Genomic DNA, 26,376 nt, shown 5'->3' on the forward strand with positions numbered 1-26,376 from the left:
GTCTTCCTCTTCTCAGAGGAACTGCTTTTTGGCCAAAGTGATCCCAATTTGTGATGGTGGCGCCCTGAGGACATGCTCCGCCCTGACTGCCAGCTGCAGAGGACCAGGGCCACACCCGCTTCCTTTTTTCTCTTGTCCCTGGTGAGCTCACCTGGGAGCAAGCCGCCAAGGGAAGAGGGGAGACCCCCAGTGCAGGAGCAGGGGCCCCGTGGGGAGGAAAGGTCACTCCCTCCCTGAGGGAGAGCCTCGCCCAGCATGACGCTCAGAAATTCCAGGTGCCAGTGTCCCCTGGGCCAGTGGAGGACAGACCCGGGTGAGACTCAGACGGGTGAGACCTGGGACAGCGCAAGGGGCAGCGACATGGATAAGCCCTTGTTAAATGCAGTCTATTTCAGCTTTTTCAAACGAAGCAAGAAATTGGTATTTTGATACAAAATACCCAAATTTATAAACTATTTTAATTTAATGCATCGTGTGGGACAACAACACTCACTTCTGGTCAGATGTGTGGTAGGACCTCCCTAAGCATCCGCTGAGCTGAAAGGTCATTGGGTCTCGCCTGGACTCGGGCTGCCTGCGGGCATTGCCTCGGACCAGTGATCATGGAGGTGAGTGTTCTTGATATTTGAAACTCAGTCTCAGGAAATCACCCTGGAGGCCTGGAAGACATGCAGCCACTGGGAGCAGAACAGTCCTCTTCCTCTGCGGGTGGCGGGGTGAAGGGGGCGCAGGCTCGCAGGTCAGGTCTCTGAGCCTCAGTTTCTCCAACTGTAGACCCATCAGAGGAGCCATCACATTGTAGGGATGACGCTGAGCCTGGGGCAGAGTAGGAGCCTCATGGTAGACGCTCAGTAGACCTACACCTTCATTCCCGCGCCAGCCAAACACCTGTGATGCGGGCGCATCTCTGCACTTCGCTGGCCTTGAGGGCACAGAGGGTGTCTCTATGGTCCCATCTGGACGCCCCACAGGCCTCCTGCTCCCGCGTGCTCCCGGTGACCCCTCGCTCTCTCCAGAGTCACTCAGCTGGCTGTCCCAGCAGGCACCGCAGGACTGCACTCTGCTGAAGGAGTCCTCAGCGAGTCGACTGTGTTTAAAGAGAGAACATAAGAGACCTCCAGACCTTCCAAGGCGCTGTCTGAAGGACCAGTCACTTCAGTCTGGGCTTAATCATCGCACTAAGGTGATATGCGCGCCATCCATCTCCTTCTGAAAGCAGCAGCGTTTCAGCCGCGCTGGGGCTGACCACTGACTTTCCTGGGGTTCTGGGAGCACCAGCTGCGCAGATGAGCGAGGGAACCAGACAGTGCGTCATGAGAGACAGGCGTGCCTTCCCGCAAATAGCTCAGCTCCAAAAGCATGCAGGCCGGGCTCAGAGCCCAGCCCGGACCAGGCCCCCCCGGCCCCTCCAGACATGGGCTCCTGGTACAGAGCCGTCCCCCTTATCCCTGGGGTAGTTCCAGGACCCCCAGGAGGGGCCGGAAACCACAGACAGGTAGTACCAATGCATACCTACCTATGAGAAGTTTCAATTATAAAATAGGCACAGTAAGAAATTGACAACAATAATTATAAAGAGGGCAATGATAACAGTAACTATAATGAAAGTGGTGTGGGTGTGCTCTCTCTTTTTTGTCCTCAAAATACCGTACACGGTACACAGAGCGAGGATGCACAGGATACAGGATGACCTCCCCAGGCTGCTCAGAATGGCTGTCCTTGAGAGCCTCTGAGTTGTTGATTTCTGGAATTAGTTTAACACTTTCAGACTGCACTTGACAGCAGTTCACTGAACCACACTCAGCACTGCTGGCAGGCTAGCCACTCAGCCATCACCCCGCCTCCAGGTGCCATGCTCGCTGTGAACAGCACACAGGGTGGCGGGGTGAGAGGTCACCCTCCGTCTGATGGTGGCTCCACTGGGTTGTCCTACCGCAGGCTCAGGCCCTCTTCTCCACCTGTGCTGTCCCCCTGGGCCAGCAGGCCTCGGGCACAGCCCTGTCATGGTGATGCCAGGAACATAAGGACAGGCCCCTGAAAGCCTCAGCTCAGAACTGGGGCCCTTGGCACTGCTCCCCATATCCTACAGGCCTCAGCAGTCATCTGGCCACACCCGGCAGCCAGGGAGAGAGGGGGACCCCTCCCAGGGCAGGGCAGTGAATAAAATCTGTGACCCTTGAGGCTCCGAGCCTGGGACAACGGGGCCAGCTCCAGAAGGAGTCCCTGAACCGCCGCTCAACCTCCTCTCGTGGCCGGGGACATGTGAAGTACACAGCCCTGGGGAGCACTGGGCGCCGGGCCCACAGGACTCCATTCTGCCTATGTGCATGCTGTGCCTCGCTCGCTCCTGTCCTTTCTGGAGTTGCATTGAGAAAATAGAGCATATGCAGGGTTTGCACTGAGTGAAGGCACTGTGTCTGTGCATCCGCGGTCAGTGGGAACCCCTGGCCACTGCTGCGGGCTGGGCCGAGCGGGCGATGCGATCCAGCCAGTTTCCCAAAAGGGAAACGCCCTGTCGGACATGGCAGTGTGGGCATCTCAGTGCCTCAGCCACCTCGGCGGCCGCCTCCCTCAGCTGAGTGAGAAATGGACAGTCATGTGCAGCCCGCGGTCTTCCCTTCTGGCCAGGCTTACAGGTGGCCGCGGGTGGGAGGGGCTCTGGGAAAGCAGGCCTTTCCATTTCCGGAAGGAGACCTGGGGACTCTGCCCCTGGCGTTCTCTGGGCCTGAGTGTGAAACCTGGAAACAGGATGGCAAGAGGGAGCCACGCTGAGGGCGAAGGTGGCACTAGGGTGAGACGTGGGAGACCCTCCACAGTGTCCTCACTGAGCTTCTGGCTGCAGGGCCCGCCCTGCCCACCGCTGGGCTCTTGTTACAGGCAGTTAGCGCTCATCATCCCAACCGACCAGTCCCAGTCTTCTGTCCCGACAGCCGTGGTCCCCGAGCCCACGGGGCCTGTACCTGCTGGGGCTGAGGAGATGGCGTCCTCCCCAAGCCGGGGGCACTGGCCAAGGCCCTGGCAAACCCTACCTGTGCTCTGTCTTCTCAATGCACACACCAATGAGGCGCGTCATCTATAAAGTAGGCACAGTAAGAAGGAAACAACAATAGCTATAAACTAGGGCAATCATAACAGTAACTATAATAAAACTGAAGTGAGTGGGTCGCCAGGTCTGGAAGAGGGAGTCGGGGTTGAGCCAGGCCCTCCCAGGCAAGGCAGGGGCCCAACGCAGGCAGCCTGGGGCAGGCAGGAGCCTCTGAGTGCCGAGCCAGGCGACCCTGGTGCCTGGTTGGCATTGCCCTGGGGTCATCCCACAGCACGGTTTTGAAAACCATTAGGGGAAATATGCAGCTTAATTGGAGGAGATGCTGCCATATGAATAGGGCCTGTGTGTGGAGGGACACAAGACAGGAAATTCAAAATGTGCAGATGCAAACCCTCTACTCACTGGGGACCTTGGAGGCCCTCACCTCACACCCAGGAGTTAACTGCAGACATGGGCCCTGAGGGCCAGCTCTGCGCGGGGAATACTTCACAGAACACGGTCGGTGCGGTCATGCTGGCGAGCACCGGGCCTGGAACAGCAGCGTTTGCCAGGACAAGGAGTGGCTCCTGTAGTGGGGGTGCCTTCCCGGACACCCCAGCCGCACTGCGCCACGCTGGTCACGGGGGACGGGAGTCAGGTTTCTGACACGCCTGTTTGATCTCCAGGCCTCCTGTGCTCTACACGCGTGATGCCTGTGTCCAAACACATGGGTGACGCTGGCTGCTGACCTCAGCCCCCTCGACACCCGGCACCAGGCAGCCGCTGCTGGGCCCCGGGAAGCTCTGTGTGTTCCGGGGCAGAGGCCTGTGGAGCCTTGAAGATGGATGGCCGCCCTGCAAGGACCCCTGTCAGCAGGGCTGCTTGATGAAGAGGTGAGCTGGAGAGAGGAGCTGACAAGCTTCCCTTCAAATGTGACTCCGAGGGAACTGCTCTACAGCCACAAGCTGCGGGAAGGCTTTTGCCCTTTCTTTGGCACCTTGTTCTTTCACCGCATCAGCGGGCGTGCAGACAAGGCCAAGGCACTCCCTCAGACACCCTCCCACCTGTCTCCATCGCCCTCCAGCCAGCGAGGTGCCCTTCCCGTCAGTGAGGCACTTCTGTAACTGGCCCCATGCTGTGCCATCTGCAAGGCCAGGAGCTGGTCAGGATGAGCTTGGCTCAGAGCATTTTGCAGAAGCAGGGAGCAGGACACCCTGGAACCTGCATCAGAGCCAAAGAGGCTGAATGTGGTGCTCCTCTCCCACAGGAAAGGGGGGGGGGCTGATCTTTTCCACAGGAGAAAGCGCCTTGTGTTAAAGGCATCGGTAATGGGCTGGCAGACAGACTCGGGCTGGCTAAGAAATGGCGCTTCCGCGTCAGCCTGGCCCCTGTGTCCACAAGACGCTGTCGCCCTCCAGGGAACCGGCCGCCTTGGCCCCACGCAGTGGTCAGCGCTCAAGGCACCCCGCTCAGAGCGGAGGCCGCCGGGCTCTCCCAGAGGCCCCTGGGCGGGCCTCCTGGGCCTATCCATCTGCGCTGGTCTCCTGGCAAAAGCGCTCTGATTTACTCCCAGGAACTACACCCTCACACCTCAGATCCCTTAGCTGCAGCGCAAAGACTCAGCCTTGTCCTCGGACATGTGCATGTGAGTGAGGCCTCTGCAGAACTTGAGGCCCTGGCCCCAGCGCTCAGACCAGGGATGCTCGTGGACTGGAACCCGGTCCAAAAAGACTTAATCTCAGAGCTTCAAGCAGAACTGCCAGGAAAGGGGAGTTTATTTCACTTCTGGACACAAGCTCATAAAATCAAAACACTGAAGCCACGGGGCAAAGTCCTGCCTGGGGGTGATACCAAGTCAGACATCATCAACACGGCTGGGAGAGGACACTCGCGTCCCTGTGCAGTGTGACACCATGTTCTGTCCTCTGATATTCTTGGACCGAGATCTGCCTCTGTACCTCCCTGTTTTCTGAGGCAATGAGATCGATTTTAAAGGCTGGCCTGAGTTGAGTTTCTGTCACTTGTAACCCACTCAGCCCAGTGGTCCCAACATGGCCGTCCCCTGGGGGGCTGTCCTGCAGCCGCGGACTGCAGAGCAAGGTCGTGGAAAGTTGCAGCCCACCGGGCCGGGAGGCATCAAGGCAGCTTCTGAGAGGCCAGTTCCACCGACTCCCCACACCAGGAACTTGGAACCCAGCCCACACAGACCACCGAGGAGGACGGAGTCATTGCAGGGTGGCCACAGGGAAGGGACCCTGCAGAGGGAGACCTTTCCCTCGGTGCTGAGAGCCACCAGGGGTGCAGGCCGCAGGCACAAGGTGGAAAAGCAAGCCCAGCCCTGCCGCTGTGCTCAGCACAGATCTGCACCGCCTGCTCCACCACTGCTCGAACCCCACTTCGTTCTCCTGGAGGCCTGGCGTTGCCTTTCCTTCCACCTTCACTCTCCCCAAATTCAACCTTCAGAGTCACCTTCCTGCCTTCCCCTGAGGCTCCCAGCACCCACAGAACTCTACATCCAACTCTGCAACTGCAAGGTTTGATCCAGCCGTTGAAACACCTTCTGCGGTGAAAAGCTTCCACTGGCCTTAGACTAGTTCCTTAAAAGGGTCTGGTCACAAGCTCACAATGTTGTAACTCATTTTGCAGCCCTTGATGTCTGGGTGTGAATGCAGATTGGTATTTTCCTTGGGGTCAGGGCTCCTTGGAGACATAGCTGAGTTGGTTTCTGATGGCAGAATAAAAATCTTCTTTCCCTGTTATTATAGACTAGAGGCCCGGTGCACAAAATTCGTGCACTGGAGGGGTGGGTGCCCCTCAGCCCAGCCTTCACCCTCTCCTATCTTGGACCTCTCAAGAGATGTCCAACTGCTGGTTTAGGCCTGATCCCGGACATCCCTCTCACAATCTGGGACTGCTGGCTCCCAACCACTTGCTTGGCTGCCTGCCTGATTGCCCCTGACTGCTTCTGCCTGCCATCTTGATCACCCCTAACTGCTCCCCTACTGGCCTGGTCACCCCTAACTGATCTCCCTTGCCAGCCTGGTCACCCCTAACTTCCCTCCTCTGCCAGCCTGGTCACCCCTAACTGCCCTCCCCTTCAGGACTAGTCCCCCCCAACTGCCCTCCCCTGTCAGCCATCTTGTGGTGTCCATCTTGTGCCCACATGGAGGCAACCATCTTGTGTGAGGGCATGATGGTCAATTTGCGTATTACCTCTTTATTATATAGGATGCCATAAAAATGCCAACACTCTCCCTGTTGCTGTAATATTGGGGTTAAAATATTAATCAGGAAAAATCTGTATGTGTTATTCATAATTCATACATTGTGGGCATAGATGCCAAGAAAGTTAACGTTAATAAGGTTTCAAATGTTAAAACCTTATTCTTTTCCAGAGAGCTCACATGGCAGTCACCATACCAAAGGGGACATTTGGGCTCCTTCCTTGGAATGTGCCAAGATAACAGAGTGCAACTGAGCCCCCACTATTAGTAACCGATGCCCCTCATGAGCACTATTTCAAAACCTCCCAGCACATACCCCACTCACTCCTTGGCTTCAGCCCTCTCCTGGCTTTCATGCCCAAAAGAAAACATATTAGAGAAAAAAGGATGTCAGTGTTTCTATTTAAAAAAACAAAACACAACTCTGACAAATCCCATAGAGAATCATTCCCTTTATCAGCTTTCAAGAAATCATGGGAAATCTGTTAACTTTTAAGAACTGTTACATAGTGTTTTCACCACTATAGAAGAAATGAACTATGTCATTTTTCTGTCCTTGGAAATTGCCTTTTAAGCAGAACATTTGTGAAACTATTTCTAGTGAGAGAAGACTTTTGCCAATTCAAGGTGTCTCTTTATCTCCTGCCTACACTCCCAGACAGCTAGTTCCCAGATGCCTCCTGACTCCTCTGCAGCAGGTCACCACTTGTCACAGCCTCCCAGTGTCTCCTCGCCAGGGCCTTCGCACTGGGGAATTTCTGTGGGTATTCGTCACCAATTCCAACTTCCTAAGTCCCCACAGATTGCACAGAGGGCAGAGGCCAGAACGTATGTTTCCCAGACTCGGTGCCAGTGTGGCTCTTTTTGTCAGATCTTCCATCTGAAGAAGAAATAGCCGCACTCTCATAGCCCCAGCAGCAGGTGGCAAGGGCCTGGGACCGTTGGCCAGCAGGAGGCTCTGTAGCAGTGGCTAGAGAGCCTCCTACAAGCCAGGTCTCGGGATGACAGTCAGCTGAGAGTGTCAACAGCTCTGTGCGCTTTCCCCTGGAATCTGTTGAGTTCCGGCTGAGGTTGTGGTCTGAAGGCAATGCAAGGCTATGGGAAGGGAACTCGAGGGTGTCTACACTCCCTGTGAGTGGAACACCACGGTGAGGACATGGCAGAGCGTGCACAGGGGAAGGCTGACCTCCCAGAGGGGAGAGGGGAGAAGTCTCAGCAGAATGGAGATTTGGAAAGTCAGCTTCATCAGAATTCTCACAACAATGCCCATTCTGAGTCTCAGGTCCTCCTCTTTCTCAATTGGTGTGCTAACTTTTATATTTAAAAACTGGGTGGGCTGTAATGTCAACTTGAGTTATAATACCACAATCTACAGATCAAACCATGCCAAGAGAAAGAAGTGGTCACAGGTGTAGAGCTGCACTGATTCATGAGCAGCAACCGATGGTTGGCTCCCTGGCTGGAGGCTAGAAGGCGATGCCAGAGAAATGGAGGACGGAGTCCTGAGGAAGAAGTCCAGTAATGCACCTGTCAGGCTGAGCAGAGAGTCGGGCGGTCTGCACTCCACACAACGCTTCACCTCGGGGCTCTCACTGCAAAGACGGTCTCAGCACCAGAGCAGAGAAGTTTAATCCGCTCTGGACAAGCCAGCCTCTTTCCCCAGCTGTCCCAGGGCGTGCTCCCCAGGCCCCTGGGCAGTGTGGCCAGGACAGAGACGGATGTTATGCCTCAGTCCAATGGTATGGGTCCTGCTGGCTGCTATGATCACAAATGCCCCACCTGCCCCGTGCAGGGATGGGAAACGATGCTCACAACATGACATCATTCCCTAGAGAAGCAGCGGACACCTGGTGGCAGTGGATGTATATGCTGATGGAGGGTCAGCTCTTCGTCTCCACTAGAATAGACTCACTCTGGATTTGGACTTGCCTCCTCTGTCCCTGATGTTTCTGCTGGGTAATCAACACCCCTGACCAGCTGAGTGCCTTTGTTAGTGGCACAATATTCCTTCCATGTAACATTGCTTCTCACAAAAAAGTTCATTTCATCAGAATGAGTGAGACAATGAACTTGTGCCCATGGCATTCACAGTTTTTGCTATTTTCCCATTAAGCAGGAACAGCTGACCTAGAAAAATCACAGTGGCCTGTTAGCAACTCAGTTATGGCTCTGGCTTAGGGACACCACTCAGCAGAGGTGGGAAGCAATCTCATAAAATGCAGCGCATACTGTGAACCAGCATCCTACAGGGCACTCCTTCTCTACAGCCAAAATGTAGGTGGGAGACCGAACAGTAAACACACGGTGGCCACCCTGGACCTCCTATGACCAGCTTGGAAACCTGCACAGCCTTGGGGTCTCTGGTTTAGAGGTCTCCGTGCCCAGGGCAGAAATGCTTTCACTGGAAGGACACAGCTACTGTCCTATTGAACTTTCACTGGAGGTGGCTACCTGCCCATTTTCAGCTCCTCCTTCCACTAAACCAACAAGCAAAAAAGAGGGTTGCTGAAGCTCCTTGAATGATATCTCCTGATGATCAAATAGAAATACAGCTGCTGTTAAGCCATGGGGCAGCCCAATTGGTGTGGTGCAGTGACTGAGTGTCTACCCATGAACTAGGATGTTACAGTTCAATTCTCAGTCAGGGCACATGCCTGAGTTGCCAGCTCGATCCCCAGTGGGGGGCCTGAGGGAGGCAGCCAATAGATAATTCTCTTTCATCATTGATATTTCTATATTTCTATCCCTCTCACTTCCTCTCTCTAAAATCATAAAAAATGTATTTAAAAACAAACAAACGAACAATGGGGTCAGAGAAGAATGGATCAAGAATCCAGAGTATTCCCTGGGGAACCATACAGTGATTCCATGCCAGATGGCAAAATTTATTGCAACACTATCACCAAGGGTACAAATTCCTCAAAAGTAAAGATTCAATCATCCCACCAGCTAAAAAACTATGATCAGCTAGCATGTTGTATAAGGTAGGACAAGAGAGCAAAGGTAATTTGTAATGGATAGCAAAATAAATAAATAAATAAATAAATAAATAAATAAATAAATAAATAAATAAATTACAAGTGCGTAGGATGGCCTTGTCACCAATTGTATAAACAGGGCTACAACAACTATGCACACCCCTTGCTTATTATTTCTATATTTATATATATTAACCAATTCTCTCCACCTACTCTTTCTTTATCATTTTATATATGTGACTAGAGGCCCAATGCACAAAATTCGTGCATGGGTTGGGAGCCTAGGCCTGGCTGGTGATGAGGGCCAATCTGTGGGGTAACAGGCAGGGCGACTGGGGGGCTCCCGCTGGCACACACCTTGGCCAGCCTAGCGAAGGCTACACGCCGGCCTCGCCCCTCCCCCCGCCACTGCCACCTGTGGCCTCCCTCTGTGGGGTGACTAGTGGGACAATCAGGAGGCCTCCGCTGGCACCCGCCTTGGCTGGCCTGGGGCCTGTGGGATGGGGGAAGCTCTTGCATTGAGCATCTGACCCTGGTGGGCAGTGTGCATCATAGCAACTGGTCATTCCACCGGTTGTTCTGATGTTTGGTCGATTTGCATATTAGGCTTTTATTATATAGGATAATGTTTGAGTAACGATTTAATCTTTAAGTGGTAAGATATTACAGGGGAATTGTGACTGATAGAGAAGGCCATGATCATCCCTCAGAGTCAGGTATATGGCTGCTGTGAATTTATTTCCACCATTTTGTGGTGAGCATAAGAAATCATTGTTTTAAGAGAGATCATTGCATTGGTATTAGGTAGAAGCATGTTATGTCTGTTACTGTTGTTCTTTGGGAGTTGAAACATGAACAGGGACGTGTTGATGGATGCTGAGGACGCCGAGGAGATCTGTGCTGGGTGCAGTTGTGGCATTCGCACTGCCCTGCCCTAGCCTCCACCCTGAGTGCAAGGCCTAGATGTCTGAGAAGCACATTTCCAAAACTCTCTTCAAATATGGCTCCCATTAACACTGCCAAGGAGGATTCCTTCATAAGACGGGGAATGCAAAAGAGTAATAAAGAGAGTAAATGGTTTTTTATATTTGGCATCATGAGGTTTGTCATCAGTTTCCAGTGACCCTGAGCAGAGAACATGACTGCCTACTCTGGCATACAAACTTAGACAATACTCTTTTGACTAGATGGATTCATTAATTTAAATTTGCTATAGACAACGGCAATCACTTGTAATAAATTCCCTGAGTAAATGTGAAAACACAAAAAAGTATCTTTAGAATGGAAGTCCCTGAGCCTTTTTCCAAGGAGAATGGAGAAGGATGGGGCTGGGTTAGCCTAGTAACCTTTTGTTATCATCGCTACTTAGATGCATTTCCGTATTGATATGAAACCTAGAGAAACAGCTTTGGGCTCTAGTGAAGAAAGAACTTTTTAGCCCACGGAGACCATTAACCATGGAAGTGTGAGCCTCTGTCCACAGTAGCTTACCCACAGCAGACAGGCGGCAGGAAATGGAAATACTACAAAAAGGACTCTTGGCCTGTGAGGGAGCTGGACAATCATTCCAAGATCCTTCCCAAGTCCAACTCCCCAGTTTCTTTTGTGCGCTCCTAGGATAGTTTGGTGCTTGCACTGTCCTGGACACAAGGCGTCCTGCAGACACACTGGGCAGCTACTTTTGGATGCAGGCCCACCCAGCCCTCCTTATCACCACACAGGAGAAGTTGTCGCCTCTGCCTGCGCAGGAGAGAGGGGGGTGTGAAGAGTGTCGCTAAAGGAAGGAGCCTAATTAATAAAGCAACTGTCGAGTGTGTGGAGGCTAATTTTACCTAGTTGTGTTCTCAAGTGGCCCATATAGGCCATCATCTCACCCAAGTAAAGTGGCTCCTAAATTATCTTTCAAGGGAGTGACAAGTGTACAAATCACAGTGAAATAGGGGAGATGCTGGAGGTTGCAAGTGTCTGCCACTCTGAGCATGTGCCTCTGATCTTTCCTTTTAGAAGGTAATTTCCACCTGCAGCCCCAGCCCTGCAGCCCCAGCCTAAGGACCCCCCAGCCTATGCCCACCAACCCTGAGGCCCCCCAGGATATAGCCCCCCAGCTCATAGCCCCCAGCCTACAGCCCCCCCGCCTATAGCCCCCAGCCTACAGCTCCCTCTCCTACAGCCCCCCAGCCTACAGCCCCCCAGCCTATACCCCCCAGCCTACACCCCCCAGCCTACAGCCCCCACCTACACCACCCAGCATATACCCCCCAGCCTACAGCCCCCAGGAAATACCCCCCAACCTACACCCCCCAGCCTACACCTCCCAGCTTACAGCCCCAAGTCCAGCAGCACCCCAGCCCAGAAGCTCCCCAGCCCCCCAGCCCTGTGGCCCCCAAGCACAGCAGCCCCCATCCCACTGCAGCCCCAGCCCTGAGCACCCCTGAGGCTGGGGAACAGTGGTGGCAGGGATGCCCCCTGTCTCAGGCCTGAAACCCTCCTACAAGGGCTGAGTGAGCTCTCCAGCAGAGCAGGGTGCTCCGCTTCCTTAGGGCGAAGGGGCTCTGGGTTCCCAGCCGGAAGCTAGGACGGTAATCCTGGAGTTCGGCTCAGCGTCCAGCCCACGTGCACTGCTACCAGGCTGTGAGATTCACACAAATGGCTCATCTTCTCAGAGCTTCCATGTTTTATCTATAAACTGGGGTCGATGTTGCTGCAGAGTGTATGTGAACATTAAGTGAGGGAATATATGCAACGCTCTGAGGACAGCGCCTGTCACCGCAGATTCTTACGAAAATATCGCCCGCCCGCTAACCTTAACATCATTGGCAACTGGGAAATCCAAAGGTCTTATATTTTCTCTCAAGTGTTGGCATCTCTTCATTCTTAAGTGGCTTTTGCATCTATAAAGTCTTGTCTTTGGTAACTCCGGGCTCACTCATTCCTTAAATATATATTAATTGAGGACCAAAGACAGACCAGGCCGTGTGACTCAGGCTTTGACTTGCAGAAACAAACCAGACATAAGTCCTGCCCTCTTCACCGATCCAGGCAGACAGGCAGACAGGCAGACACCGTAGCTACTGTCTGAAGAGCCACTTGGGGCACTCCCATCTCTGGACTTGCAGCTGTTGCTGGTGTCAGGGCGGTGGCATCAGCCCTGAGATAGGGCTACGTTAAAGACCTCAGATGTAGTTGTAACCCCGTAACCTGACAAGTGCTTTTTGCCAGAAGGGGTGATGTATATCCCCCAAGGGCTCCCGGGCTGCCAGAGGGCTGTCTGACTGCCAGCTTAGGCCCAATCCCCCGAGGAGCGGGCCTAAGCCAGCAGGTGGTCATCCCCTGACAGGTCCCAGACTGCGAGGGCACAGACCGGGCACAAATTTTTGTGCACCAGGCCTCTAGTATTGTATATATTTAATTAAGTATTTTCATGCATGTAGCAAGTACAAGTATATCCACTAGACATTTTAATCTACATCCAAACATATGTTCTTGTCTATCTTTCCCATTACCGTGTTTTGTCTTGGTATATTCTTATCTTTCTAAAGTCAGTGTTCAACATTCAGGCTTTACTCTATAAATTGTTTTATACATTTGAATATTTCCCAATAACTATATTGTTATTAACTCTTGCATAAAATGCAACTGATTTTTTTCAATTAAAGTTATGTTCACTTCATAAAAAGCACTGTGTTTTATATAGTGTTGGAGCTGTGGTGGAGGGGGCGTTCATTAAATATTATTCTGCTGAGCTTCATCCATATTGGGCTTGTTACCATAGTTAGTTTTTTTTACCACTTTATGATAATCCATTATGTGATTACCCCATAGTTTTTTTGTGTTCTCATCATGAACACTAGGAGTGTTTCCCATTTGTTTCCCTGTTCTGAACAAAATTGCTATGAACATTGTTGCATATGGCTTCCATTGTACACAGACAAGAGTTTCCTGTATAATTTTAATGATATATTTTAGGAGTGGAAATATTTCCCTATAAAATATGCAGTGTTCAGCCTTAGGAGGTAATGCTAAACTATCTTGAATATATTTGCATCTGAATAAGAGATTCTGTTTGGCCATATATACTCTAACATTTCATATTGTCACATAGTTTTTATTAATTGAGTAATGTAAAAGGGCGTCTCAGTATGATACTGATTTAAATTTCCTGATTTCTAATAATTTTGTTTCTTATATTTCTTCTTCAGCAAAATTCCTATTCATATACTTTGCCTTTTTTTGTTTAAGTAGTTTTCTTTTTCTTACCTATTTATACATATTTTTAAAATATGCTTGACGCTATTCCTTTTGGTTATGAAAATTGTAAATATAGTCCCCCATTTATAATTTGTCTTTTTACTTTTTTTCTGGTGAAAAAGTTAGTAAACTAATAAAGAATGCAAATACCATCTTTATCAATCATTTCCATTTTATTTCAAGTATTAATGTTAACCTAGTGAAACTTTGAAAAGCATCTTAATTACATTGTACCTTACCCATCTTGCATCACCTTTTCTGTTCACTCCAATTTTACTTTTACTTTCTAGTAGAAACATTAAGACAGCATCATAGGCATGATCAAATGTCCCTAGTGGCATACAATGGGGCAAGTTCCAGCCTCTCCAATAATGCTTTATTCTAATCAGAAGTTTTCTAACCAACCTTATACATCAATCCATATGTCCTTAATATTCAGCTAAGTCTATTGCTACTATGTGGAAACTGAATAGAGGGCATAGCAAACTAAAATGAAATGAATCACAAAACTGTCTAGAATATTTTCAGAGCACTAGTAGCCCATATTGTCAAACCTCTTTACCTGTTTTTCTTCCTCATTAAAATAAACTCCTTGAAAGTAGAGGTTGCATCTTTTCAAGAGCATCAGCAATTCCTAGTGAGTGCCTGGAACTCTGCAGAGATCTTTATAATAAATTAATTAATTAATGCTATTATCTCATCATATGTGATGTTATATATATTTCTTTGAAGGTAAGAAATTGGTTAGAAAGATATAAAAACAGTAATTTTGAAGGAGTAACAAAATACGATGCTTCCTCAAAGTGAAATTGAAAGACATGTTTCTGGTGAGATAGTATGCATTTATATGCAATGTAAATACAGTGTTCTCACAAATATTTGAGGATGTAATATGCTATTATTCGTGAATAGTAGTTTGAGAATCGTTTCTTCCTTCAGATTCTTTAGTAGAGCTCTCCTTAATTAACCTGGTTATTGTTCCCATTTCATTTCAGAAGTGCATTCTCTGTCTCTCAAACACAGGAGCTATCACAATGCCCTGAATAGTTCCCAGCTTGGCCACTCTGCCTTAGCAAAACTGTCTGCTACAAGAAGTGAAGATTTAGGTAGAGATAATTCAGCCCAACAGCACAAGAGTGGATGGTCACACACATGTACACACTGAAGAGGAGAGGGAGGAATGGGATGGATTGGTTAAACGGCACCACGGAGCCTCAGATAAAATGATTGGACGGTAGAGCCAAAAACTGATGAAAGTAAATACCACCTCCAACTTCACAAGAACAATATAATAGTTAATGACAATGGAAGCTACAAAACTCAGGCAATATCAGGTCTTTGGATCATTTGTTTCTCTGCAAGGGGATCATTTGTTCCTCTAGCTTTAAAATGTTTTGTATAGCACTAGAGGCCTGATGAATGAAATTCATGCAAGAGTAGGCCTTCCTTCCCCTGGCTTCCCTCTGGCACCCGGAACCTGGGCTTCCCTCCAGCCATGAGCAGGCACCTGGGATCCGGGCTTCCCTGGCAGCCCTGGCTTCTTCTGAAAGGTTGTCTGGAAGGACTTCCAGTCTAATTAGCATATTATGCTTGTATTATTATATTTTATATAATATTACAATTTTACCCTATTAATTCTTATGTCCTCCTTATGAAATCTAATAACGGGTGTTTTAATGAGGCTGTCATCTTAGCCATATCATTAGTAGTAAAAGATGATCCAAAAGTTTTTCTTAGATTATATATATAGGGATGACTACAGCAATTAAGTGATTATGGAAATCTCAAATATCATGTGGAAAGACAAAATATTGTTCCCATACACCAAATGACCAGGGTTTACACTCATTGATCCTGCTCACTCCTTCTTTATTTATTAAGCACATCACTAAATTCTCTAGGATTATAAACTCTACATTTATAATTTAGGTCAAGAAACTTTGAAGGAAAAGAAAAATGGGAAGCAATAAGCACAAAATACAAATAATAATGCAGGTGGTAGAGCGTTATTCACACATGAAGGTAAAAAATCCCTTCTCAAATAAACCTAGTGCCAAGACAAAACTGAAGAAACACTTGAAGGAGTCCAGTGTTAAGTTATAGATAAATAACATGGAGAAAAGTAGAAGAGCCTAGAAGTAACAAAATTCTTTGAAAATGTAATTTTTTAATGACATATATTGGTTTGTAGTTTCTTTTATTTTTATTGAGATTACTAGAGTTATATTGGTTTTAAAATATGTTATAAGGATACAATTCTATAATACATCATCTCTATTGTTTTCACCACCACAAGTGCAGTCTCTTTCCACCACTGTTTATAATAGTGTGTTGGTGATAGCACTGGAAAATACTGCCCATGATTACATGGGGTAAGACCCAGAGGTAGGGCCTACTGGGCATAAGGAAGACTGAGAAGGCTAAGTCAGCCAAGTTCTAATGTAACTGCTAAGGAAATACATATTGCTCTTAAGGGATGAGGCATATTCTGTGGTGGGTGGGATGTAGAATGGACTCTATAGAGTCCAAACCCTGTTTAGAGCCCAACCGTTTCCAGAAGATCTAGATGGGGGCCTAGAACAGAGCCTGGAAAATGAGACCTTCTAGCTTGACAAGAACAGGATTCATGACAAGGGCCAGAGGCTCCCGCTATCCCCAAGCCTCTGGGGACATGATAAGGAAAAGCATAGCTAAAGAGAAAATGGCTTGTTGTAAAAATGCATGAGACTATTCCCCATACTGGGCGATACTCGATACATGATAGAGTTGTATGGAATTTTCAAATCCACACATATTAGTATACACCAATACATACCTCACATATAACTCATGTTTATACATTAGTTAAACAGAACTGCCAATAGCATATACTACATAAAAATACCACTGTCTGTGAGACAGGCATGGTTCTAAGCATACTTTTCTCAGGCATTTCTTAGCCTCACCACTGGGGAGAATTAGTAATGTGCTTATCCTAGACATATAAAATCATTTCTTTTGTTTCATTCAGGTCACCTATCCTCTCGTTTTGATATGAAGTAAACAATAAAAAATTCAAGTTCATGGTAGTGTTTCCATTGGATATAGGGATCACTCTGGCCAGTGGGTGTGGCAGCCTTGTAGTTCTGTGAATACTGGTTGGGTGGCTTGGGTGCACTGATGTCATACACAGGTCATAGAACACCACTGAAACCATGGTGATGACGTGCATCATAACTGCCCTGGTGGAGTCCAAAGCACTGGTCAGAGTAGTGATTTGGTGAGAGGAGAGGTCTCTCAAGTGTCTTATTATTGATAGTAATTTGTTTATATTAATTGTATTTGTTAATTTTATTCTTTGTCTTCACCAACTGACACTCTCCCCCAAACTCTGAGAGCAGAGTTTGGGGGAGAACCCCATTTGGGGGAGAACCCCCAAACTCTGCTGTTTGGGGGAGAAAGGTATCTGATTTGAGTGACTCTTTAACGAGTTCAACCATGAATCATAAAGAGAAACAGAAACATCTGGAAGGCAGGCATTTCATCAAAACTGCAAGCATGTCAAGAGGTATGTGTTATGCACATTCTCGGGGCATAGGGTAACCAGGTGCTCTTTTCTAAAGAAAGACATAGAGAATTCCTAGTTTTGATGGTGGATAGAGAGAGTGAGAGAGTGAGGAAAGAAGAGGGAGGATGGGAGAGGAGAGAGGAAAGGGAGTGAGTTGTGGGTGGGAGAGAGAAGAGAGAGAATGAAGAGGAGAAAGATGATAAACCAGGGGAAGAGGGAGAGGGTGGTGGGAGGGAGGGAAGAGAGACCTTGAGAGACTGAGATGGATGTGTGCCTGCTGATCTTTTTAGGGCCCAGGGAGTCTGAGAGTAAACTTAGATGTCCAGGGCCTCGTCACTGTGGGTTAGGACATGTGCTACCTGCATCATGTCCCTCTGGGTTGCTCTGTTAGAGACATAGTGGTTGATTAGTATAATATTTCTTAGGAAATGTATTTCCCTGTATTTGATTTCTGCCTAAGGGCATTGGTAAAGTAAATGCTGTTGTTGCTAGTTTTTTAATAGTATATTCTCCTGTTAATCAGGAAGAAAGTCTGGCTCCTAGAGGTGAGCAGTAAATTGGGGGTGGGGGGAGAAGGACATTGAACACTGATAGTTACTGTGCAAGGATGAGTGTTTAATGTCAGATAGAATTTATTGACTCAGGGGTAAAAATGAATTGTTATGATTTAGATTATGAAGATGTAAGTGTGGGCCTACTATGTGAAATGTAAGAAAAAATGGGTCACATACACACACACACACACACACACAAAAAAAAAACAACAACAACAACAACAAAAAAACAACTATTAACAATGATGGTTAAATTAAGAAGAAAGTTTGGCTCTTTCTGAAAACTGGAAAACTAGAATGCTTTGGTTACTATGGAGATTGAAAGTAAACAAGCAACCAGTATCTGGAAGAACTGTTGGTCAGGTGTGGGAGGGTGGCAGATTGGAGCCAACACCAAAGTTCTAATGGTAGCTCACATTCCTCAAGGGAACTGGTATTTCCAACTTGTTTGGGATTTCTGCGTCTTCCAGGGGACCTTTGGCAACATCATATTGTAACTGTATTTTTATCATTGGTACTATTACTACAAGTGTTGTCATTGCCCAACGGCCTTAAGTCTTGCCCACCTCCCCCACAACCACTCCCCCTTTCCTGTGGCCATCACAACACTGTTGTCTGTGTTTATCAATTATGCATATGTGCTCTTTGGCTAATCCCTTTACCTTCTCTCATCCCATCTCCTCTCTCCTCCTCTGTGAGAGGGGTCAGGCTATTCCAAGTGTCCATGCCCCTGTTTCTATTTTGTTTGTGAGATTGGTATCCCTGCTTTTGAATTTTAGGTAAACAGAAGTGCAAAATACATACTTTGTGTCTGGTTCCTTTCTCTCTTTGTTATATTTATGATATTCATTCATGTAGCATTTGACTTTAGCTTTTACAGTCTTGTTATCTGTATGGCATTACATGAATATAATTTCTCCATTGATTATACTTTTCTGAGCATTTCTGTTGCTCTGTGTCTGAACTACATGAAAAGGTGATGTTCTGGGCATTCTAGTACAAGTACTTTTCAGTGCGGACACATTTCTACTTGGGGAATGCTGAAGAGCTAGACTGCTGGGCCTAAGGTGCCATATTCTATCTTAACCCCTTGAGAACTCAATCTTTCATGCTTTTAACTTCTAAGGCAATTACATGTTACTGGCCTCCTAATTTGCACACTCTTTGTTGTACTCTTTGCATCTTTTTTTAAGCAAAGGTATTCTTTCTCTTATACACCTTCATTTTTACATCTTCACATCTTTAATTATGCCCTCACACATTTTGCAACTTCACTAGTCTGAAAGAGAATATGTTCAGTAATAAAATTCCCTATCTAAACTGCATGATATGAAAAACACACAAATCCTTCATTATAGGAAATTCAATCTACACACATAAATACGTGCTGAACTACCACACAAAGAGCACAGATGCCCTCTCAGTCACACAGAGCCCAGCCCATATTCAGATTTGCAAACTCCAAATCAATCACACATTAAACCTTAATCTCGTTTTAACCAACACATTATAAACTTAAACACCACGTACATTACCTTCACCATAGCATTTTGCTACAAATATGAATAATATACATAGCACACATTCATGAGACATGATGATAATAATGAGCATTGAGCTTGGCTAACATTGAAACTGGGACAGTGACATAATCATATAATTTCTTCAAAAATAAAAATTCATCTGTTTGTAGCTCTGTCTGTATATTAATATCACTATAGGTAGCAATATAAATATATGGATACATGCAGGATGCTTCATGAAATGCACACCACGTACTTCCAAATTGTACACTTTTTCATGAGGAAATTGGGTTGATAGCCAACATTTGTTCCTGCACACTGTCTTTCACACAAGACATTAAGTTGTTGATAATCTATGTAGATCTTCAGAAATATCACATGCAGAAATACCCAATGCCACTGACATCCACAAACATACCATTTAATAAGTGCTTGCTTAGAGTTTGGGGTAAATGGAATATTAGGTGTGATAGTCACCTTAATTTCTGTGAGAGCAAGTGTCATTTGAAGTGAAGATGCCTGACAAGTAATATCCACTCAACATGTAGTTTTTGAGTGGACACGGACCTCAGAAAATGCCTCACATCAATGTTCTTTTTTATTCTATTGCCCAGGACAATGCAACATCCAAGAGGATACATCTCAGCGTCAGACATCTGCGGAGGCCCCAGCCCGTAATCAGGCAGCAGGAGAAAGGATTGACATCTCTAAACCTTTCATCTGTATCCTCTCCCCACCAACGCATCCCTGTCTCGATAAGGATGGTAAGGAATACACAAAAGTGGGATCTGAGTTTGGTCATGAGATGAAGCTTAACTCTCAGGCTATTCTCTACGTAGCTCACTTTTCTCTCAAAAACAGGAAAAGGTTTCAAGGCAGAAGAATGAGTACTAATGCTTCTGCAGAGGGACAAGTAGGGAGTGTACATTCTAGAACTGGGCAAAGTCCTTCAGCACAAATCCCCAACATAGCAGCACTGGGGCAGCTGTGGCTGAGGTAGAGGACCATGCCAATCGGTGTAAGAAAGTTTAATTAGAACCTAAGACTCAAATGAGTACAGACAAAGATTCTCACAGGCTCACACTTCTGTCCTCTTTCATACCCAGTAAGGCTCCATTTCTCCTTCTTTTCCCTCGTTCTCTCATATACAGAGGCCTTCACCATGCACCTATCTTTCCCACTCTCTAGCAGCATTACCTAGGTACACTCTTGTCTTCATTCCTTCACACAATCATTTTCAGACTCACACATTTACACACTAATTCCATATATAATCCATACAGATAACCTAACATGCCCAGAAGGAAATGAAATTTCACCTGTTGTGTGTGTAACCATATGGCTCTTCAGCAGCCAGGCCTTCAGTCCTTCATGGAGTGAACATTCTGAGAGTGCACGCACATGTTCCCTAATGGGCTCCCTCTCAAAATCTCAAGTTGAACAGGTACCACTCCTGCAGTTGTTCACATGTGCTGTCACACTACATAGCAAAGATGCACACCCTCAGTCACCATCCCTTTTCACAGACATGGAAAACACACCCAGGTAAGTCCCGGAATATGCATCCCACTCAGCAAAAACTTGCACACAAAGTACATCCTCATTCCCACAGTGTTATACCATGTAATCACATCAAACAAAGTAACCCACACACAGAATTCTGAAATACCATATGTACGTGAACTTTCACTCCACATGCTCATGTAGGTCATGGCCATCTTAACTCCTACCACCTTCACACACATCTTCTAGTTTTCTTACGTTTGAAAATGTCTTTCCTGGGATTCCATCAATCACATCGAAATGTTTTCTGTCCTGGAACCTTTAACATGCCTGTATCCCAGTCAGTTAGGAAATAGAAGAGCCCGCAGGAGCACAAAGGAGGTTTGTATAGTGATGCCTGGAAGTATAACCTATCATTTCCCTTCATTTCCTATTGTAGAAATGTAACCACGTGATCAGAAGTACCTGCAAGGGAAGCTAATAAACATAACATAGCAGTATGTCCAGACTGAAAGGAGACAGCAGTCTCTGTCCATTTCAAAGAACATTCTTTGTGCAAACCCAGTCACGCATGACATTTATTAACAATAAATATTTCTGTGCATTTAATATTTTCATGAGAACCGTATTACACTATCAGGGAAGATGAAGGCCATGTGTGCTCACTGAACAGGGCACATAGTAGACTCTTCTTGTTTGTTAAATGGACAGATATACTAGTATACACAAATAACAACATCAACTACATCTCTATTACTTTTATTGAATTTCTCAGCAAAGCTGAACATACATATGAGAAGGTGCTTTGAGGCACAGAACAAGGCAGTGGCCCTAACTCAAGGCTGGAAAGCATGCAAGGCTGCTTCTTCAGACAGTTTATCTTGCATCTCTTCTAAAAACAAGCTAAATGGTGCTGCTAAGGAGGGACTATTGAATAGGCTGTGAAGGGAGGTTGGGATCTAGACAGAACCCAGGGTTGAGGTGAATGGTTCTGCCAAATAGTCAACACAAGTATGCCAAGGACAAAAACTGGAATGCTGCTGCATCATCTTTAATAGGATAAACAATGGAGGCAATACATTCCAAGCGAAAAAACAAGGAATAGTTCTGGAGCAAGCTCAAGGAGATCAGTGGAAAACAGCATTCTATTTGAGGAAAGAATGGGAGAGGGCCTATTAGAGAAACATGGAAGTATATTTTTATATGATCTGGACAAGGGCATGTTGTATTTACTAGAAACATGTGAAGCAATAATAACTTAACACAGGCCCAAAGTGGTAGGATCCTCCAGAACTGAACTTGAGGTAGAGTGCAGAGATACCCAAGTGAAGATCCCATAACATCCATATACTTTCATAGCCAATGTTTCCCATTCCCTTTCATTACATATGAAATTCCTATGAACTCACTTTCCATATCATCTAATTCCTTTTAATATTCCACATGGATTAAAATTCCATACCATCCAAAGGGTTATAATTTCTCTGACTCCTAGGACCCTAAGTTAGTATCCCTGTTTTTAAATTTTATGGAAATGGAGAGGCACGATAATACTTTGTGTCTAGTTCCTTTCACTCATTACTACACTTGTGTAATTCATCCATGTTGTACGTGATGTTAATTTTGTTCCTTTTTGGTATATGTATATCATTTCACAAATATTATTTCTTCATTGATTATAATCTTCTGATCACTCAGGTTGCTTTGACTTTGGACTACTTGAAAATGTGATGTTCTGGGCAATCTATTACATATATTTTTCAATATGACCAAAATTCTATGTGGTGAATGCTGAAAAATTAGAATGCTAGGCCATAGAGGCCATATTCATTTTAACCTCCTCGAAAGTCAATATTTCACATTTTACTTTCTAATGCAATTTGCTGTTATGGCATATTACAAAATATTCTCTGCATTCTCTGCCTTTCTTTTTAAAGCATAGGTATTTTTTCTCATAAACTTTCATTTCACATCCCCACATTCTATAAATATTGTCTCACATTTTGGTAATATACTAACTGCTCTAGTCTCAAAGACAATATTCTTAGTGATAACATTCCTTATCTAAACAACATAATATATAAAGCACGTGAGTACATTATTATTGATAATGCAATCTACACATTATGCAATAACTATGTGCTGAACTAACACAGTGACAGAAAGCACACATACCCTCCTCAGTCACACAAAGCTCATTCCACATTTACATTTGCAAACACCAAATCAATAACACATTATACCTCAACCCAGTTTTAACCAACGCATCAGAAATGTAAACACTAAGCACCTTACATTGACCATGGCATTTAGCTGTAAATATGAATAATACTATAGTACACACATTCAAGAGACATCTTAAACAGTGAAGTAAGCAGCAGTGAGCTTGCTAAGATTGAAACAGGGACAGTGACAAAATAGTGTATAATTTTTTCAAAACTAAAAATTTATCCTTTTACAGCTCTGTCTTTATACTGGTGTGTATATATATATACATACCAGTATAAAGACAGAGCTGTAAAAGGATAAATTTTATACATACCAGTATAAAGAGCAATGTAAGTATATGCATATTCATTAAGAACTTCATAAAAGTCACACCATATGTCTGCTAAATGCACAATTTTTCATGAGGAATTTGAATTGATATCCACCTTTTAATCCCTGCATACTGTCTTTCAGGCATGATTCGTAGTTGTTGGTAATGTGTATAGATAGATCTCCAGAAATATCATATGCAAGATACCCAATCCAACTGACATCCACCAAACACACCATTCAATAAGAGTTTACCAATAGTTTGGAATAAATATAATTTTAAATGGGAAAGTCCCCTGAATTACTGTGAGAGCAAGTGTCAAGTGAAATGATGATACCTGAAATGTATTGTCCACTGAACATGCAGTTTTTGAATTGACAAAAATGCCAGAAAATGCCTCATCTCAGTGTTCTTTTTTATTCCATTGCCCAGGACCCTGCAATACTCAAGACAAGGCACCTCTACCCATGTCACCAATGGAGGCCCCAGCCTGTAGTCAAGCAGCAGGGAATCAGTCTGCCTTCTGTAAACCTTTGGCCGTTGTTTTCGGACCATCTAAGCCGTGTAGGAAGGTATTCGTGTACGGAGATATGAGACTGGATGAGGATGGTAAGGAATAAACAAAGCAGCGATCTGCACTTGATCGAGAGATATAGCTTAATTGCTCAGCATACTCTCTACTTAGTTCATTTTCCCCTCAAAAGCAGGAAAGGGCTACAGGAAAGAGCAACTAGGACGAAGGCTCCTGCAGAGGGACAAACAGGCAGTGTGCCTTCAAGGACAGGGCAAGGTCGCTCAGCACAAATTTCCAACATAGCGCCAGCTGAAACTGAGGCAATAGACAGTGCTGATGTGTGTACATGACATTTTACTCAGAACTTACTCTCTGAGAAGCACAAACTGAGATCCCCACACACACACTCACTCATCTGTCATCCCCAATATCAAGTAAGGCTCTGTATGTCCTTCTTTTCCCTTGTTCTCCCATATACACAGGCTTTCCCGCTTCATGTCTCTTTCCCATTCTCCATTCCCATTACAGAGATACAGTCTTACCTTCACTGCATCACAAAATCATTATCAGATTCACTAATTCCATAATATGCACACACTAATCCCATGAATATGCCACATCCCCTCACACAGAAAACCTCTTTAGGTCAAAGTCTAATAAATTTATATGCCCTGAAGAGAATTTACTTTCATCTGTTTCCTTTCTAATCTATATGGCACTTCAGCTACCAGGCCTTCAGATCTTCACTGAACTGAACACTCTGAGATCTCATACACCTTTCCCCTAATACTGTCCGTCTCACTGTCTTACAGTAAGAACAAGTACCAGTCCTGCACCATTCACATATGCTGTCATACCACATTGCAAACATGCACACACTCATTGCCCATCCTCTTTACCAACATGGAAAACACTCAGCAGAAATACTCTAATACATGCATACAATTCCAAAAATACTTGCACACAAAACTACATCCTTATTCCCACATTGATATGCCATGTAAACAACTCTAAGTATCCCACACATAGAATTCTGAAATATAATATGCATATGAACTTTCACTCCAAATTCTCGAGTGCGTCTTGGACATCTTAAACCCTATAGACTTCACACACATCTTCTGGCTTGCTTATGTTAAAAATTTTCTTTCCCAGTAATCCATCAATTATATCAAAAAATTGCGTCTACTGGAGCCTCTGAGATGCCTGCAACCCAGCCAGTCAGGAAGCGGAAGAGCACAGAGGGTCACATTCAAGGTTTGTATGGCGAAGCCTGAAATGGCACATGTCATTTCCATTTATTTTCCATTGTAGAAAAGTAATCTCATGGTCAGAACTACCTTCAAGGGAAGCTAACAAAGATAACATAGTTTTATGTCCAGGTTGAAAGCAGACAGCAATCTCTGTTCCATTTTCAAAGAAGCCACTTTGAACAAACCCAGGACATATATTAGCACAATAACTACTCCGTGCATTGAATATTTTAAAGGAACCATATAACAGTACCCATCCATGCCGTGTGTGCTCAATGAATGTGGTACACGGTCAACTCTTTGTTTAATGGACTGGTAAATACAGGAATTACAAGAATGTTCTGTATATCTATCATTTGTATTTAATTTCTCAGCAAAGCAGAATTCAGGAGATGCTTTGCAGCGCACGCACAAGGCAGTGGCGCCAACTCAATGCCAGAAAGCATGGAAGGCCTCTTCTATAGAGAGTTTTACCTCCATCTCTTCTAAAGTAAAGCAAAATGATGCTGGTAAAGAGGGACTATTGTGTAGGATACAAAGGGAGGAGGGATCTAGATAGAACCCATGGATGAGCCAAGTGTTTCTGCCCATTAACCCACGACAAGCTGCCCAGTACAAACAGATACTCCAATGATTCTGCATCTTCTTAGTAAGATCAGCACTGGAAGCAAGGGAAAACACCGAAAACAGCTGGAGGGAGCCCAAGGCGATCAGTGGAGAACAGTGTTCTATTGGAGGAAATAATGGGAGAGGGCCTAAGGGGATGAGAGTTTTATCAGAGAAACATGGAAGAACATGCTCCTATGAGTTGGCCAAGCACTTGTAATATTATCAGGATCCTGTGAAGCACTAAGAACTTACCACAGGCCCAACGTAGTAGGATCCTCAAGAACTGAACTTGAGGTAGAGTGCAGAGATACCCAAGTGAAGATCCAATAACATCCATATACTTTCATAGCCAATGTTTCCATTCCCATTCATTACATATGAAATTCCTATGACCTCACTTTCCCTATCAACTAATTCCTTTTAATATTCCATGTGGATTAAAATTCCATATTATCCAAAGAGTTATAATTTCTCTGACTCCTAGAACCCTAGGTTAATATCCCTGTTTTTAAATTTTATGGAAATAGAGAGGCATGATAATACTTTGTGTGTAGTTCCTTTCACTCATTACTATCTTTGTGTAATTCATTCGTGTTGTACGTGATGTTAATTTTGTTCCTTTTTGGTATATGTATATCATTTCACGAATATAATTTCTTCCTTGATTATACTCTTCTGATCATTCATGTTGCTTTGACTTTGAACTACTTGAAAATGTGATGTTCTGGGCAACCTATTACATATATTTTTCAATATGACCATAATTCTCTGTGGTGAATGCTGAAGAATTAGAATGCTAGGCCATAGGGGCCATATTCTATTTTAATCTCCTCAAAAGACAATATTTCACATTTTACTT

This window comes from Myotis daubentonii, chromosome 7 (assembly GCF_963259705.1).
Source record: "Myotis daubentonii chromosome 7, mMyoDau2.1, whole genome shotgun sequence".
Classification (NCBI taxonomy): domain Eukaryota; kingdom Metazoa; phylum Chordata; class Mammalia; order Chiroptera; family Vespertilionidae; genus Myotis; species Myotis daubentonii.